At 36.6% G+C, this 18,863-nt stretch overlaps 1 protein-coding gene across 2 annotated transcripts in view; it reads right to left on the bottom strand.

Moving 5' to 3' along the window:
• The window catches only part of Dach1 (dachshund family transcription factor 1), a 380,594-nt gene that overhangs the window by 341,034 nt on the left and 20,697 nt on the right, over positions 1-18,863 (bottom strand). The window lies entirely within an intron of this gene.

Here is an 18,863-nt window from a genome sequence, read left to right as displayed (position 1 = left end):
ATTGATAACTGAAAAGGCAGAAGCAATCCAGATATTTGTAATCACAGGAAATACAGTTATATGCTATGTGTTATATATGCACCAAGAAGTACCCTATATAGCCAATATGTAGAAGGATCTCAGTGAATCTGACCAGGAAGAAAAAGAAATATATGAGCAGGCAAGTAAGAAGGGGGAGAGAAAGCTCAAAGAGAGAGAATACACACTCCATGTTAACTACTGAACACCTGAGTTTTATTTAGTTTTTCAACACAGTCAACTAGTAGTTCTCTTTCCACCAAAATATGCCTTTTTTAAAATTTTGTTCCTTGTAGATTGAGGCAAACTCCTTGCAGCCACTAATGTATTATTTCAATTACTAGTTCAGCAAAAGACCGAACATAACTCCTTACTCTTAGGAGTAATTTATAGAATTGGGGAAGGAATTCTCCTCTAATTTTTTTTTAATCTTTTCTTTCTTGAAGTCAATAAAGTGATGGCTTTGTCCAAACACATGCAATGCCTTGGGCTATTAAGGCTAAAGATTTCAACCTTTGTGTATTTCATTAACACATGAACTTTACTATTATTACATAAAACTTACTTTGAGGTATATAACTCAAAGACAATCCCAGAGGATCAAGCATTAAATGAAGGAGAAGTTAATGAAGAAAGATTTGAAAAGTTATCATTGATTGAAGTCCACTATTAATTTATTAATTTTATTCATAGTGAAATTGGAAAATTAAAAGTAAAAAAAAATAATGGAAGAAAAGAAAACATGATTCTTAAAATATTACTAAGTATATGCTTTTTATTTTCTGTTCTACTTTTGAGTGCAATTTTGTTTAATATTATAAAGCAGGTCTGGAGAGATGGCTTGGCAGTTAGAAGAATTTGACATACTTGCCAAGAAACCTTGTTCAGTTCCCAGCACCCACAATGGGCAGCTCACAGACATGCAATTCCAGTTCCAAGGGTCTGATAAGATCATTGGGTTTTCTGTATTATTTAATTTCTTTCCTCATTTGTTTATAAAATATGTGCCTTCTATAGCTTTACTTAGAAACTATTCCTATTATATACATTTACCTATATGAGAAAATATGTTTAATAGTGTTGACAAATTTACAAAGCTATTTAGTCTCATCACAATCTTTTGTGAGGGTGATATATAAGTGTGTGTGCAGGATTGCACATGCCCGGGTCAAGGCCAGAGGAAGATGTCAGATGTCTTGATCTATCTGTTTCTACCCTATCCTCTTGTGATAGGACCCCTCCCTTAACCAAAATTAAGCTGGCTGGCCACTAAGTTTCCAATATCTGCCTGCCTCAATCATAGCAATTTTGAGGTTACAGGCACATCTGGCAGAGCCAGATTTTACGTGGTATTGCAGATTCAAACTCAGAATTTTAGAATAGCACAAGAGCTTTTACCCATGGGGTCATCTCCAGAGCCATAGATAATTTAATTTTAAAACTTGTATGCCCACCAAAAAAAATGGATATGCCCTTTACCCATTAGTAATATTGCACTACACTCTGCAGTCAAATTCAGGATCTAATCACAGTTTAAGATTTTGCTTATTATGATCAATTTTTCATAAATTGAACCGTATACATATAAATTACTTTGTTTCTGGCTTCCTTGATTTAGCAAAATGTTTTCAAATTTCAACTATTTATAGTTACCAGTGGGTTTTTATGCTTTTACCAAACACTGTATCCATTGTAAGGATGTAAAACATTTTGTTTATTTATCAAGCTTTGACACTGTGGACTATTTTCTTGTTTGGGCTATTATAGGTAACATTTCTGGACAATGAGGATGGACTCTGTCTGACCACTTTGTTTCTGACTAACACCTAAAGTGCACACAAAAAAAGAAAGAAAGCAGACAACTTGAATTTATGTGGAATGTTATTTTACGCTATAATATTTCACCTCTGGGAAATGGCAGATCTGCAGAAAAGCTTCCTGAAGCCCCTGCTCTGACATCTGGCAACAGCACAGACAGCTGTACCCATGCACATGTAAAACAAAAACATGGAAAGAATTAACACCCTGAGCCACTGCCTTTGGTGTGTCAGTGCAGATCCCACGTGCTGCATAAAACCAGACCCTTAAAGCATTCATTGAAATGTCATTTTGACTACCTGATAGTAAAGGAAACCTTTTATACCAACAAAAACAATCTTACATATTATAGTCTACATGTATGAATATAAAACATTTTCCTTGATTTGATTGTTTTCTTTTGTAATCTAGATTCCTTACTACACGTTTGTGTTTTAAACACTAGCTTTGAGTTCTTTTTAAATGAGTCTTAAATATCCCAGTAAAAAAAAATTAAAATACTATTCTAAGGTCAGGATGTTTCCAAAGGTTTACCTCCATCATTCTCTTTCAAATAGTCACTGTCTAAGTTACACAAAAGATTAAGTGTGGGCTCGTACCATTCCATCCTGCTGGATACTGTCCCCTTGCAGTAACCAGACTGTAAGCCTAGGCTCAAATGTCATCCAAGAAGACAGGTAACCTGCCTTTGCTCCCGTTTCCACACTTGATCATGGTGTACTTGGAGGTTTGTTGTTTTGGTTTTTGTTCTTTATTTTTCTTTCTTTGAGAGGATACCTCTTTCCTGCTACTCTAGGAAACGTGTCCTGAACACCAACAGTCAGTCTAGCATACCAGGGCACAGAATCCATGTGACAATAATTGACAATAACTGTATTCTAACTTGTTTTCTCATGAAACTTTAGTGAATCAAAACCTGGCCCATTGCATGTAATTATACCTGCTATTTACGTACATTCTTTACATCTAAAAGTACAAAGTATACTAAAAATTGCAAAGGAAATACTAAATATATACTTAAGAAAAATAAAATGTGGTTTTATTGAGAGAAAGAGAGAGATCCACAGCAGATACTAGGGAAGAGAAAATGCTTTTTATTTGCCATTTTCTCTTAGTACCCAAAAGAGTACTTGACCAGGAAGGCATGCAGAACACATTGACTGCTCATCTGAAGCTAACTGTTGGAATTCTCATTAACTGTAAGTGGGAAGAGATAGCAACAGTAACCTTAAATTTGAATCTATGGATGCTTCACAATTAAATCTGTTCAATGCACCCAGAAGATATTTAGATTATTCTTATACAATGATTTCAAAGAAGAATTGTTATTCTCAATTATTGTCACATGGATAAAGTGCCCTGGTATGCTAGACTTACTGCTGGTGTTCAGGACAAGTTTTAATAGATAACCCAGGTTGCTATACACCACATTTCCTCAGAATTCTCAAGCTTCTTTCAGCCTCTGGAGTATTAGGATTAGAGATTGTGCCACTACCCCCACTTAGATTCACTTTTACAATGTGAGCTAGGAGACATTTTTATTGGAAACAATGGAATAAAATGGGAAGTTGTTAGATTTCTATTTCAAACTCAAGAAAGAAATCAAGTCTGCTTATCATAGATCACAAATCCCAACTTTCATGGGAAGTTTATAATACTTCTATTCTGGGGTGTACAGGCAAGGCTAGATCTATAGCCTACTGATTTACCACTCGCTAAACCAGATCACCCCTTGTTATATAATGTATTGGCTGCAGGACCTGAAAACTAATCATTACAACATGGGCTTCATTAATTTGCAGAGCTCAGCCTTTGATGCCAAGCTGGCTAAAAACAAAATCAACTTGCAGCTTAATTGGTAAGGCATCCTTGGGTTCCACACTAAGTTCAAACCTTGAGAAAACATTCACTCAACCAGGAAATGATTCCATAATGGCAGAAGTGGCAGCAGACCCAAAGAATGAAGCTGAGAGCAAGAGAGAGAAGACCACATCAAAAGACTGTCAACGTACCATAAAAGAATAAGGTCGTTGACAGAACACTCCTTATTAAGTTTATAAAAACATTGGAGTCACCTTCAATGGGAAAGTGCCCTTTCTTCATTGATAATTTAATGTATGTCACTGATAATAAAACCTCAGACTGTGCCTACCAATTGAAGTTGTGAGAGGAAAACCAGGGGAGAAAATCACAAATATGCAATTTATTGTGGTTTCCCAATATAAGGCATAGATTAAATAGAAAATCATTCCTTAAGGAAATTTATCTATTTCTTTAGGATAACATCTGGCAGCTAAATTTTAGAGCAACTGCCTTGTGCCTGAGCCACTTGCAAAGAAGAGTGGTATTAGTTTCATTAAATTAACATTCACCTAATAGTATCTGTATTTCATAATACTTGAGATAGCATTTGTTTAACTGTTTGGAGGTGCTGCAGCCTGGGTAAGTGAGTTCAGGTAGTCTGTCAACACTTACACAGCTAGCTGTGATCTTCAGGCTGTCTTTCCTCTGCACACTGAAGTGGATCAGTAGGCTCAGGAGGGAAGAACTAAATATAAAACTGCTCTCTGCTATCACTCGCTCTGCTCTGTCTTTTGAGCTCAATAATCCTGAGGAAGACTTCAGCCCTGAGGATGGTGAAGCCACAATCCTTCAAAAGTCCCAAGCTGAATCTCAGGCTGACAGGAAGGTAGCAGGCAGTGGGAAGATCAAGTCTTTAGCCTCTGAGAAGCTGACATTTCCTCACGGGGAAATTAAGCCCATTATATGTACAGCATCTACATCTAAATCTAATGTGATCTGATTGAGAAAGTAAGCCTGTAAAGACTGAGATCTTTAGAATTTTTAAAACTATAAGCTGTACTTGGTAGCTTTAAAACTGTTATTCAGCAGGGCAGTGGTGGTACACGCCTGTAATCCCAGCACTTGGGAGACAGAAGCAGGCGGATTTCTGAGTTCGAGGCCAACCTGGTCTACAGAGTGAGTTCCAGAAGGCTATACAGAAAAACCCTGTCTCAAAAAAAAAAATTCAAAAAACTGTTATTCAAATACATATTTACTGCTATCTACAAAACAATTAATTTTATTATGTTGGAATGTTCTTTCACTGGTGTGTTAACTGTCTTAGGGAAGTTCAGGAGGTATGCTATGCCTTTATAGCCACTCAATTCCCTCCTTTGAATTATTTCTTGTATTTTAATATTATGACATTTTCCCTTTCTCTCACCTCCCTCCAAATCCTCCCATATACCCCTGTTGCTGACTTCTAAGTTCCATCAATTTTCTCTTGTCACAGCTTATCCTGAGGAGCCGTCTCTTTCTCTTCCTGTCTTGGGCTATGTGGTCACTAATGACTATGATCTAGGGTCACATCAGTATTTCCTACTCATGAAAGATACTACTGCCATTCTTGTGACTACTGTCCTCCTTTCATTTTCCTTCTGGCACTACCCTCCTGTACTGACTGGTTTTATATGTCAACTTGGCACAAGCTGGAGTTATCACAGAGAAACAAGGCTCCCTTGAGGAAATGCCATTATGAGATCCAGCTGTAGGGCATTTTCTCAGTTAGTGATCAGGAAGGGGCAAGCCCATTGTGGGCGGTGCCATCCCTTGGCTTGTAGACCTGGGCTCTATAAGAAAGCAAGCCTGAGCAACTTAGGTGAAGCAATTCAGTAAGCAGCCCCCTCCATGGCCCCTGCATCCAAGGTCCTGCCCTGTTTGAGTTCCTGTTCTGACTTCCTTTGGTGATGAACAGCAATGTGGAAGTGTAAGCTGAATAAAACCCTTTCCTCCCCCAACTTGCTTCTTAGTCAAGATGTTTTGTGCAGGAATACAAACCCTGACTAAGACACTTCCCATATAAAGTTATTTAAATATTGTCTTCTAAAGAATAGGAATTTATGTACAATGTTGAACAGAATTATCTAATCTGACATTAAGTATACACTAACAAATGATAGCTAAAAAATGGCCTGCATTAAGTCCTTAAATATGATAACTTTCACATGTCTAAGAATATTTCTACATAGTAGGGTAATCTGAGTAGTTGGAAGGCTGATAAGTCAAATATATATACAATCTTCATCAATGAATCACAGAAGAGAAATGAAAATATAAGTTATAATTAAGTTTAGTAGTATGTGTGTGTTTAAGTAAAATACAGCATAGTTTTCTGAGACAATAAATAAAATCCTATTTAGGAACTTACTTTTGGAAGGTGTAATAAAATATCTTAATTTTGAATCACAATTTAAAAAAAATTTCTTTTTCATTGAATGAATAGTTTATAGAGGAAGGGAACATTAGAGCAACTCAGTCTTCATTAATGCTAAAAGTCTGATTTACAAATCCAAACAAAATTCAATTATTTCATGTATTTATGTTTTTCTAAATACTAAGCTTTGACTTCTTTGGATTCTAAGCAAGAAATTTTAGTTTGTTTATCCATTGTCTGCAAGCCCCTCCCCTGTGCAGGATCCACTATGGTAATAGTTTTTACCTCAAAGCCTAATGGTTTGTTTCACATAATCAAAGCTGTGTTTACATCACTGTCCTCAGGAGCAACCATTTTGCTTCCCAGAGAGCTGTATGGCACATGCTGATGACAGAAGTGGTAAATCACAATAAGCACATTTGTGTTTCTACCATAACCAGGATACTCAGCATCACTAACAAAAATATGCCTTGGCCTTTGCGCTTATCTACTTTCTCTCTGAGAGCATCTAGTAATAAAGATTGCAAAAAGATATATATGTAAAACACATGGCTATAAGCAACGCTCAGCCACAGGATGATTGCCAGTGTTACATGAGGGTTGCTATGGATTGAGGGGTACTCTTTGCCTGGAGATGGGGGAGCATAGAAGGAGAGGAGGAGTTGCTTTGCCTTCTACTCTTAGGAAATCTAAATAGCTTTCCCTTGTTAAATAACCAGATATTTTAAGTAAAGATATTTACTTATATTTATTTCCATAGCAAGAAAAATATGTCTATAGACTTGAAAGAGTGAGGACTGGTCTGAAAGGTGGGAATCAAATATGTTTTTTAAGATCTATTTGTTAAGTGTTTGAGAACTTCATACTCACAGCTACCGGTAGGGGGTTGGAATGAAGATAGCATGAGCTACTCTAAATAACTGGGTAGCCTTGACGTGGTCATTCGTTGCTTGATGTTTCATTGGCCTTCACAGCTTGTGTTATTTCAGCCAAGGCCAGCTTATAAAAATGAAGTAGTGTGGCCCCCACCATCCAACTTAAATCCATAATAGCATTGAACTCGCCTGCATATCCAGTTTCCAATTCATGCAGTAGCACCTTGAGCAACCCTGGAGAACGGAAATGGCAGAGACCCAGGGAAACCAGCCTCCACCCGAACTTAGGCATATAAAAAGAAGAAACAAAGAGAAACTGACAGGTGGAAAATAAACTGAGATGAATTAAAGACCCACTATGTTTAACCGACCAGTCTAATATCCTCCGGGAGACAGAATTCCCTTCATGTTCATCTTTGTACAGGAAAGTGAAGGAGAGAGAGACCAGAGACCGTGGGATCTGTGAGTCCTTAGGGGAAACAGAAGAGAAACCAGACAAACAGCCTGCAAAGCGCCACTCAGGCCTGGCATGAAGGGAAAAGCTGTAAACTCCAATTTATTTACTTTTGGGTCTGGAAAAATAGTGCAAAGTACCCTTAGCAATTTTACCTTACTCTGTCTCTTCTAACGATTGCATTTTTTTTTATTTTATTCGATATATTTTTATTTACATTTCAGATGATTTCCCCTTTTCTGGCCCCCCACTCCCTGAAAGTCCCATAATCCCTCTTCCCTCCCCCTGTTCTCCCATCCTCCCCTTCCCTAACAACTGCTTCTTAACAATCTGACTTCAGTTGATAGCTCAAGACTGATAGTCTTTATCTCTGGGTGTCAGCTCAGTTCCCCAGAACAAACTGACAAGACAAAGGTGCTAACTTGAGGAACAAAAGCCATTTTGGGGCTAAAACTCCAAATGATGGCTCCATAAATAAGTGGAGATCAAATAGTGCTGCATAAGCTTAATTTGGGGTGATAAACTGATGGGGCAAAGCTAAAACCTTCCTTGCCCTCCACATGGGAGTTTCTAAGGTCAAATCAAGAAGGGGACATTTAAGACAGCATCAAATCATCAAGTTTTTCTTCAGAATTCCAGTGCTATTTCTTCGATGTTTAGGGTAATTTAGAGAAAGTTTTGTTTCCTTAAGATTCTTAAGATGATATTTGTTGTTAGCTTTCTTGACATTGAATCTGAAGTGTTCAGTAACTGTATTTTATCTTAATAGTATTCTAGAAAAATAAATGCACAAGCTAATTTAAGATATATTGTGAAGATAATTCGATATCCATGAAACTTTAAACCGGAAGTTGCTCAATGCCCAGTTATTATTATTCCTTCTTAACATGCACTTTATATAAATGTGTGTTTTCTATACTGACTCATTCCCGCTGAAACCAATCCTAACATAACATGTTACCTAGAGGGTGTCCCACATTGTTGATGTATACTTGACACAGTTAATTTTCTGGTTCTGTAAGAGACCCCCTTCACATGAACAGTTTAATAATCTACCACCAAATAATGATTAATTTTCTACCACCAAGCCACATCCTGAGATTGCTCCCAAATGTTCAGTTTAATTTAAGTACTTTCTGATTCATGAACCAGGGGATAACATTCAGCTATAAAAGGTAATCCAATCCTAACAGGGCCTTAACCCCTATAATCTACACTTCAATAGCAGAGAAACTGTATAGTTTTGAAACTGTAATCAAGATTTTTTTTTCAAACACACACTGGAGCTGTCCTTTGCTCCTGTCTCTTATTAGATTACAATAAAATGACCATGCTCTCTTTATGGTGGGAACAGAGCGACCCTGGGGTGATTTATAATCTTGTGAAACCCTGTCCACACCGCTGACCAGACTTTTTTTGAGGTCACTATCTGTTTCTTCAACTGATGTCTCCCTGCTGTGATAACACTGTTGGAGAGCTGTCAGCACACAAGAATTTCTCAGGCTATGTATTGTCTTTGAACACATTTCGTGTGTTATTTCTATGGAGAAGCATTTGTGTGCTGGGTGTTTAGATAGTAAAAGATCTCTCTACAATTTCTCAGTATACATCCTGACAAAGAGAAGACAACTAAATAGGAATAAATGAAGTTGGCCACTTATTAATAAAATGGAATATTTATTTTCTCTAAATGATTAGTACTGCTTTTGAATACAAAGAATAAGTCAGCAATTCATTATTAAAATGGGAATATTATTGTTACCAATAACAGAATAATTTAACTCAGTGTTAAATATTGTCTAAAGAAAGTATTAATGAAATACCTGACTCACATGGATATAGAACATTAACTTTAGCTGCTTTGTGAGTGTTTATAGAGAATCTGTAAGCTGTCTACATGGTAATTTTATATAAACCATTTCAATGTATATTTTGGCCAAAAATTCTGTAAATATGTAGAATATGTTCAGTTTTAACAAAGAGAAAATGATCCTTAAAACTCAAGTTGACCACAGAGTTAGCATTAGATGATTTTTTCTTGTTATAATAGGATAGGAATGTTTTTCGAATGCTTGGCCTTTATTTAAGGTCTCACTACCTTTATTTAAGGTCTCTAACTGCCACACCTTCTGATAGTGGTAAAATATAAATGTTGAGAGCACTGTGTATTCCATCTGTTGTGGTCAGTGGAATCACATTTGTCATTTTGTTTACTCTAATTTCAATAGCATTTTGTTAAGTTCGGTGAGCAAACACTGAACACTTCTTCCTTCCTTCCTTCCTTCCTTCCTTCCTTCCTTCCTTCCTTCCTTCCTTCCTTCCTTCCTTCCTTCTGTTGATGCTGAGAAATCTCGGGCTGATTCAATAAAGGCAAGAAGTGTTTTTCCCTTTCCTCAGAGTGAGAAGCCCATTAAGGAAAACAACCTGACTCCTTTCCTTCCTTCCTTCCTTCCTTCCTTCCTTCCTTCCTTCCTTCTTTCCTTCCTTTCTCCCTGCCTTCCTTCCTTCCTTCCTCTCTCCTTCCCCCCTCTCTCTTTCTTCCTGCTTCCTTCCTTCCTTCTTTCCTTCCTTTCTTCCTGCCTTCCTTCCTTCCTCCCTCCCTCCCTCCCCCTCTCTCTTCCTGCTTCCTTACTTCCATCCTTCCTCTCCTTCTTCCCTCCCTCCGTCTCTTTCTTCCTTTCTTTTCCTTTAAAAGAAAATAAAGTCCATGTAGCTTTTGAAATAACACAAAAGATAGTCCATACCTCCTTCAGAAATTTCTCAGATCTATATGAAAAAAAGATTTTGAAAGCTACAAATAAGGAAAATATTTATTTTTAAGAAAAGGAGAACAGCGATGTAAATGCACTCAAATCACGAGACCCATCTGTAATACTTGGGTCATGAATATTAGAAAGGCAGGCCCTCAGTGGTGTCTGCACCCCAGAGTTGCTGAGTGGTCCCTGGACAGGGGTCACTTTCGATGAGACACAGGGCTGGATTATTCAGAGATAATAAGTATATCTCATAGTATGCTCCAAGTTTTAGAGATTTTACTTTGTCATCCTATGTTTAGAAAACAAAGACTCAAAGTTTACTTTCTATATCTAAAAAGAAAATATAACCTGAATTTTATTTGATACCATCATGAATCCAACTTATGCACAGTTGGATTCATAATTGGAGTTATAATAAAAGGCACTGACAATATTAGCATTGAGTTTTGCACACCCATTTGGTAATATATTTATTTTTTAAGTATTTGTGGATTAGATGAAAGTGAGTATATTTAACCGTAACAGGGACAGCTCCCTTCAGTTCTTTGGCTGAGCTATAAAAAACTTGACTTTACAAACCTTTTGGTCTTTCAGATTTATGACAATGTAACCAACCAAACTTTTTTGACTCTGGCAGAGGGAACCTTCAACTGAAGACATAACAGGACTGCAGTGTTTTATGTAGAGGGGGTTTATGAAGCTAGAACAAGAACATTCCTTTATAGTAAATGTATCTAAGACATTAAGTTGCAATCTCTGCATTTCTTTTTTTAAAGGCTCCCATAAGTAAGAAAACATTGTGTTTATTCTTCCTATTAGCAAATGGTATTTGAAGAATCAAATTGATTTTAGCAAATTCAGAACTAAATGTTTCTGATTTTTTTTCACTGTAAATTGTTTTAAGATGTGGTTAACTTTACTATGGTGGTGGGATGAACTCACCAGTAGCATCACAATTAAGTCAAGTGTTCCCTTATTTCCAGGAGGCAACTTGCCATTTTACTTGTCCAAGAACTCTTAATAAAATGGAACAGAAAAAAATCAATTAAAATAGTGAAATGTCCCTTAGGATAAAGTTGCTTCAGCACGATGTGCATTTCTCAATAATTTCTTTTATCTTGTGCTGCAGTAATACACATTGGTGCCATGTTTTTAAGTGCTATATTCTTCATAATGAGGCTGTTTAAAATTGAGTGCTGGAAAGAGAAGGGTGCTGATACAGCAACTGTTATGACATAAAAACAGGGTTATGAGTGAAGCACACACAAGAAATGAAAAACGTGATTAGAGACAAAATGGATAAGACAGAGGTTCTCGTATAACAAGCCCATGAAATAGAACAGCCTCAAAGACCCGGAATATCTACCTAATCTCTACTATCTAGAGCTATTGCGCCCCAGAGCATCTCTGAACTGCTATTATGGGACATCGTTTGTAGAATCACGATCTATATAAAACAAAGTAGTCCCAAGAATAAAGTCAGCACTTGAGAAATTCCACACTTTGCTGCCTCTATTCCCAGTCCCACCTCTGCCCAGCCTATAGTTTACCCTTTCTCTCATTTCACAACAATCTCTATTTTAGCATTTCTATGACCAGAGAGGTTTTTTCATGTTCTACTAAAACTAATTTGGTTTTTCATGTTTCAACATTCTTTCGTCTTTGATAGTGATAGCAAGGATAATATGTTTTTAATAACTCCTAAACACTGCATATACTTGCATGTTTAGAATCAGAGGACCAATATACTTTGAGGAAACCAAGTCTATATGACTATATGTTTTAGAAACTGAAGACTTAGGTACTGGGTGTCTCTTCTTCATGCCTTGTTTTAACAACTGATTTCCTCTTACACTCTTTCCTGCCTGCCTATCTGTTAATGGCTATCCATGCACAGTGAGGAGAAGAATTTAGATTTAAGGACCAGCCCAGGAATTTGGCAAACAAAAGGAGACAAATGCTTGCCAACATTTTCCCCATTTCTTCCTGACTCCCTACCAAAATTCATTATTCCATCACCATGTGTACTGAGGAAAACTGGCAAAAAAAAAACTTTGAGCATGTTTGCTCACATCTTCAAAATAAAACCAAAATAGACTGAAGGAAGTTGTTTGAAAACAGTAACTACTAGTCTATTAAAGGAAGAAATCACTCCGTATGCTTCATGAATAAGTTACCAAGAGCCTGCCAAGAGAAATAAAGCCTTGTTTACTGGGATATGTGAAAAAGAAACTGAGCAAATGAACTCAAAGAGGAAACGGAAGAAAAGGTGCTGTACAAAAGATTGAATTAACATGGGCTTTTAATCAAGTTTAGAATCACTGCCACTCATAAGAAATACGGTAATTGTTATTAAAATGAAAACTAAACCAAGGTTAACATTTTTTGTTCTCTGGACTGCCTCCACAAAGAGTAGTTTGTTTTGTCTTCTCAAATTCTTCTCTAGGTAAAACTTATCTCATACTCTTTACTATATACATTATCTAGAAAGGGCCTATTGCATAGATTAGAGAAATTAGTGAATAAGAATCACGGTGATTTTTTTTAACTTAAAATCTGAAAGTGTATTAAAAAACTGAAATAATTTCAAAATTACAAGTTAGGAGAATTCATTCAATGCGAAATTCAACTGTGGTATTTAGAAATTGGATTTGATAATGGATCATTAATGAACTAAAGGATTCCAAGGTATTCTTTTGACCTTGTAGGAAAACAATACATCATTATAGAAGGTTTTCAGCTTCCCTATAGGAACAGCATGTGGTGGGTTTTAAAAAGACATTGGTTTTGGAAACAATGCAATGCTATTAAATAAAAAAAAAGTGAATGGCTATATTTATGACTAGTTTGTAACTGTGCTGAGTTCTTAATGTATATAATTTAATAAAATATTCTCAAATAAAAAGAGAAGGCTGAAGCTGACGATAGTGGGGACAGCACATCAAAACCCAGCTGTGCCGTGTAGCAGAATTTGCTCTTACCCAGTAGAAAAAGAAAATGTCAATCTATCCTTCTTTGTCTATAAGAAAAGGTGCTTTCCCATTACTGCCCCATTTCCTACCTTTCTTGTACTAACCTGGGAATCAAAATCAAAGAAAATGCAAAGAGAAATAACCATTTTAAAAATGCCTTTGAGTTCTTTACATCTTCAAATATTGACTCAAATGTCATTCCTCAAGAAGATAGTTGTCATTCTGATCACTGCCTTTACAATTCCAGCTCGTACACTATTCTAACCATAAGCTCCCCTTACCATGCACAATCCAAGATCTTCTTCTTGTTGTAGTAATAAAAATAATAATAATTTTAATTAAGAAAGGATTAAGGTCCAAATAAACATATATTAATATCTAGTAATATTTGGTATCAGCATGTAACAATGTATTATCTCAATTATCATTGAATCACATTATATTGCACATATAGTAATAGGCAAAAATATTTGTTCTTGAGTGTCTGTCAATAAGTCTACTGTGACAATACTATTAGATTATACAATTTTAGCAATATCCAAAGGTATCTGAACATTTAAGCCCATTTAAAATAGTACTAATTATTCAGTTATAAGTTAACTGAATGAAAAGGTTGAAGTATGATAAAAAAGTTAGACTGGAAATCAGTATAATTATTATTAATTTTATATCTCAGTCTCCCCTGGGGTAGGGAGAAAGTGCAGATGCCTTAGGCATAGGTGAAAATAAAGACTGTATTCTCTCATCATTGAGCTAAGGAAGCAAGGATGGCAGACAGAGTGGCCTTATCAGAAGCTCGAGAAGTTCTTCATTACAAAGGTCTACAGCAGCTTAACTTGCAGTATGCTGTCAACACTGCATTGAATGACTTAATGAACATTGCAACAGAAACAAAAGCAAAGTAGAAATCGGGTAGACTTGTCGTTAATATTTTCGAGAATGTGTCAAAAGTTAGGTCCCAAGAGTAACACTGTTTTGGAAGAGGGATTCAGGACCCACCGAAGTTGGGATCTAAAAGTAGACAGCTAGGTCACTGGAAGCATGACCTAGGGAAAGAACTCTGGAGTTGTGGCTCCTTCTTTCTCATCTTTGCTTCCTATTAAAGAGGAGAGCAAATTGGCTATGCACTGCCTAACCATAGACACAAAACCCTGGGCTAATAGGTCCATACACAGGAATCTATAAGCCAATAAGACAAATAAACCACTTCCCATTGCAGTGAGTCAATTCAGATAAAGCTTTTATTCAGAGGTGAGGGAATTTTTACTATTACAGGAGTTTATTACAGCACATAGACTTTGTGCTTCAATATATATGAGTGTGTGCTTTATTGAGGAATTGCACTAATGGAGGTATTTTAGAACCTGCAAAATAAAGGTCAATAACACACTGCTATTAGATAAGATATAACCCTTCTTGTGTCTTCAGATTATAGACATTATCTTTGATTTTTTTTTAAAAAAAAAAGAGATATTTTGTATACCTACAAATCCATAGGATTAGTACAAAAAGTCCTCATATGGATATTAAGAATATACAGTACTGAGTAGCATGGCCAAAAAAGTCAAGCAATAGTTATACCAGTTCCACCACGAATTTCCCAAAAGAGTAAAGATTTCAAAAGTAATGTATACTGTTTCTTGTAAATGATTTGGTGTGAAAATGATGAGTTAAAGTGATTTTAAAGGATGTTGCTTTACAGTACCTCATGCCCTGTCACATGTTCAGTGATATTAAGATTTCATGTGCCCTTCCTAATCATCTCTATTTACCAAAACATAACTTTATGTTTTCCATGTCCACTGATACTGAACGAAATCAGGCCAAGTTAGTCTGAAAGTATACTCTACAGACTGAGTTTACTGCGGCACTCGAGGTATCTATATTCATGGTTAGCATTAGCTTTTGCTCTTGACTAAGTGAGTATGGTTCTCTTAGCAGAACTCTCTGTTTTATTCAATGCCATTTTGTCTTTCAAATTCCAGAATGAAGTGCTTTCACTCTTTGACACTAGTAATTACGACAAGCTGGTAACCAAACAAAACAAAGGTGCTTCTTAAAGCCCAATCATAACTCAGCAACAAAAGAAGTTATGCTCTTTGCAGGTCTTTATATTTGACTTTCATTTAAATTTAAATGATCCGTAACAGAAAATGATACTTGGCCTTTTATAAAACGTGAGTTTTTCATATTGATATCTGAAACCAGAAGATGGGAAAGACATCAACCCAAAAGAAGTATTGAAACTGGATGTTTTTTCTTGATTTATAGATAATTTTGTAGTTATCCCCAAAGTCCCATTCACTAAAGTTTCAGTGGTTTCACCAAACTCCCTGCTGCTCACCTAATGACGCTCACCTGCTCTAACTGTTCTTAAACAGCTCATCCACATAATCTCCTATAATTTAAAGCATCTTTTGTCTGCTTTCTTTGCATCCTCCTACACCTGCTTTACATAAAACTCTCATTCATTTAAGTCTGGAATAACATAATAGTCTCTGGCCTAAAATGTGTCCAGTTCAACTCACTCACATTCAATGTTGTATATCCAAAGCCCAAATACAATCGTGACTTTTGTCCAATTAAAAATTCTCCAAGAGCCAGGCAGTGGTGGCACACACCTTTAATCCCAGCACTTGGGAAGCTGAGGCAGGCAGATTTCTGAGTTTCAAGGCCAGCCTGGTCTAGAGAGCGAGTTCCAGGACAGCCAGGGCTACACAGAGAAACCCTGTCTCGGAAAAAAAAATCCTCCAAAAGAAGAATCATGAAGATTTATAGTTATCGCAATATAAATTTTAAATTCAATAACTATGTCAAATAGGTCTGTTTCCAAAATGGCAAGTACTTGCATGCCCAGCCTGATATAAAAACTTGATAAACAGATATATTCTAATCTCCAACCTAACCAGTCTAGATCCCTGTAAGTATTTGCAGACGACTAGTGGTTTGTTTTTTGTTTTAGTTTAAAAGTTTTTCAGCTTGTTAATCCACATCTATCTTCTGCTAATACTACAAAGGTAAAATGAAAAGCAATGAAAAGTGAACCAAATCAGAAAAAAAAAGATAAAATGATACCAGTGCCAAGTAGTGGAGAATATGAAATAAACACTGTTACTTCTAATGTCCATGCGATATCTGAGCAGGTGAATATGAAATAAACACTGTAACTTACAATGGCCATGCGATATCTGAGCAGGTGAATATTAAATAAGCACTGTAACTTCCAATGGCCATGTAGTATCTAAGAAGGTGAATATGAAATAAACACTGTAACTTACAATGGCCATGTGATATCTGAGCAGGTGTATTTTAATCTAATTTTTTTCATCGTTTAGTTTTTAATTTTGTGTTTCCCGCAGCAATATGATTTATAGAACCAAAGAACTTTATCACTTCTGTCTTCCAAAAGATAAAGGGCACATGTAAAGTTGAGGAAGATCATGCACGCATGCAATAATCCTAGCCTAGATCTTTATTTTCAAAGTCTATCACACACACACAAACACACACACACACACACACACACAAACACACACACACACATAGAGACATACTCGCAAAGAACATATTATAGGTTTTCTGTTTGTTAGTTTTACAAATCTACTTTAGAAAAATAAGGAACACTTTATTTTCCTGGAAGCTATGTCTTTTGAAATTCAAAATTCTTTGTAGATACCAAGATATCTCTATTGATTAAATGGCTGCTGACTATTAAATGGTTAATAGTCTTATGCAGTTTGTTTGAGACAGGGTCATGCTCATCCTCAAAGCTGTATTGGATCTTACTATGCAAGTTAATCAGAAAAGATTAACAAATATTGTTCAATATATATTCTTCTACGTCTTTTTTTTTTCTTTACCTAGTATACTATATTCTCTCAGGCTCTCAGACAACACAGCATTTACACAGTATTCTAACCTTCAGATATGCCATGTAGTGGCATAAAATAGAACTGTGACAAGTAAAATACCTTGTTAGAAAACGAAGAACTAATTTGTGTGTGTGGTTTTTTTTTCCCCTCCCACAAAACTCCAAAGCTTAACCTCTTTGTTAAAGACTAGTAATGCCCGTTTTTCTTAATCCACTGGAATGATGCTTGAACAGAAACACTTCGCACCATGAATAAACTGTGAAATGTAGGTGAAAATTAAATTTCGTTACAGCTGCCAGCCGTGAGTGTGCTCTTTTTGAAACTAACATTCCCTCACTCAAACAAGCATCGCCGTTTATGACATTGCAGATAAACAAATATGTACAGAAGCAATATTACAAACTCTAGGGGAGAAAGACTCCACAGACAGCGGTACAGTGAAGGGTGTAGAAGTTAAGATGTGATCCTGAGTCCTGTGGGGCTCTGTGTTCCAGTGAAGGGGAATGCCAGGGTGGTGAGGCAGGAGTGGTAGGTGGATGGGGGAGAGCTCTCAGAGAAGCAGGGGGAGTTGGAGGGGAGAGGAGGTTTGTGGAGGGGAAACCAGGAAAGGGAATAACATTTGAAATGCAAATAAATAAAATATCCAATTAAAAAAAAGAGCCGGATATAGCTGTCACCTGGGAGGTTCAGCCAGACTTTGAACTGAGCACAGGGTCCCTAATGGAGGAGCTAGAGAAAGGACCCAAGGAGCTGAAGGGATTTGCAGCACCATAGGAGGAACAACAATATGAGTCACCCAGTATTCCCAGAGTTCCCAGGGACAAAACCATCAACCAGAGAGTACACATGGTGTTAGCCATGGCTCCAGACACATAGGCAGCAGAGGATAGCCTTGTTGGACATCAAAGGGAGGAGAGGCCCCTGATCCTGGAAAGGCTTGATGTAGCAATATAGGGGGAATACCAAGACAGCGAAGGGGGGGTGTTGATTGGGGAACAAGGGAGGAGAGAGGACTTATGGGACTTTTGGAGGGGGGTAGGAAGGGAGAGGACCAAGAAAGGGGAAATCATTTGAAATGTAAATAAAGAATATATCTAATTAGAAAAAATTAAAAGAAAAAGAAAGAAAATCCAGGGATGGCGGAGCACAACTGTGAGACAACCTTTAAGAGGTCAGCACAGAAGGGTCACAAGTTTGAGCCTGGGAAGGTAAGCTGAGCAACATAGACTCTGTCTCAAATGCTGAAGGGAGTGGGGAGGGACATACTATGTAAAGGTAATGTGGTATCCAGTAGAAGAGAAAAAAGGGCAAAACTTAAAAAAATTCTATTTCTCAACATGGACTCTTTTTTTTTTAAAGTTTAATTCGTTAAGATATTAAACTATTTCCCAATAGAGCAAGGCTGACTCAGAGCTGAAAGTCATATCAAATCCAGAGATCCATTTGGTGGCCATCAAGGTGACTGACGCTGCGCATTAGATGGAGTTTGTTTAAAAGAAATTTTAATTTTCAATAATCTTTCAAATATTCTGGGAAAATTCTTTTACTTTTTTAACCATTCGAATAGGTGCATTATAAAATTTGTCTTTCTCTTCCTTTGGTGGCGTATGTTATTTGAGACTATTTAAAGCATTATAGAAATGTCATGATGATCTTTCTAGGGATCCATTTGATTTTTTTTTCAAAATAAGCAAATTTCAAATTAAAAACCTGTCATTTTGCAGGAAAGTGTGCAATTCTTCAAGAAAAATGCCCTGCTTATCAGACACATATAAGTGCTCTATCAGATGTGGTAGATCCCAAGCCCCAGAGGAAACATTCTTTTGGTCAACATATTGACCTAAATGACAGAGCTACCTGTATTCTATCAGGATTCTTTGGA

The sequence above is a fragment of the Apodemus sylvaticus genome, chromosome 8, assembly GCF_947179515.1.
Source record: "Apodemus sylvaticus chromosome 8, mApoSyl1.1, whole genome shotgun sequence".
Classification (NCBI taxonomy): Eukaryota; Metazoa; Chordata; class Mammalia; order Rodentia; family Muridae; genus Apodemus; species Apodemus sylvaticus.
The sequence above is the reverse complement of the archived record's forward strand: the minus strand, read 5'-3'. Positions and strand labels throughout refer to the sequence as shown.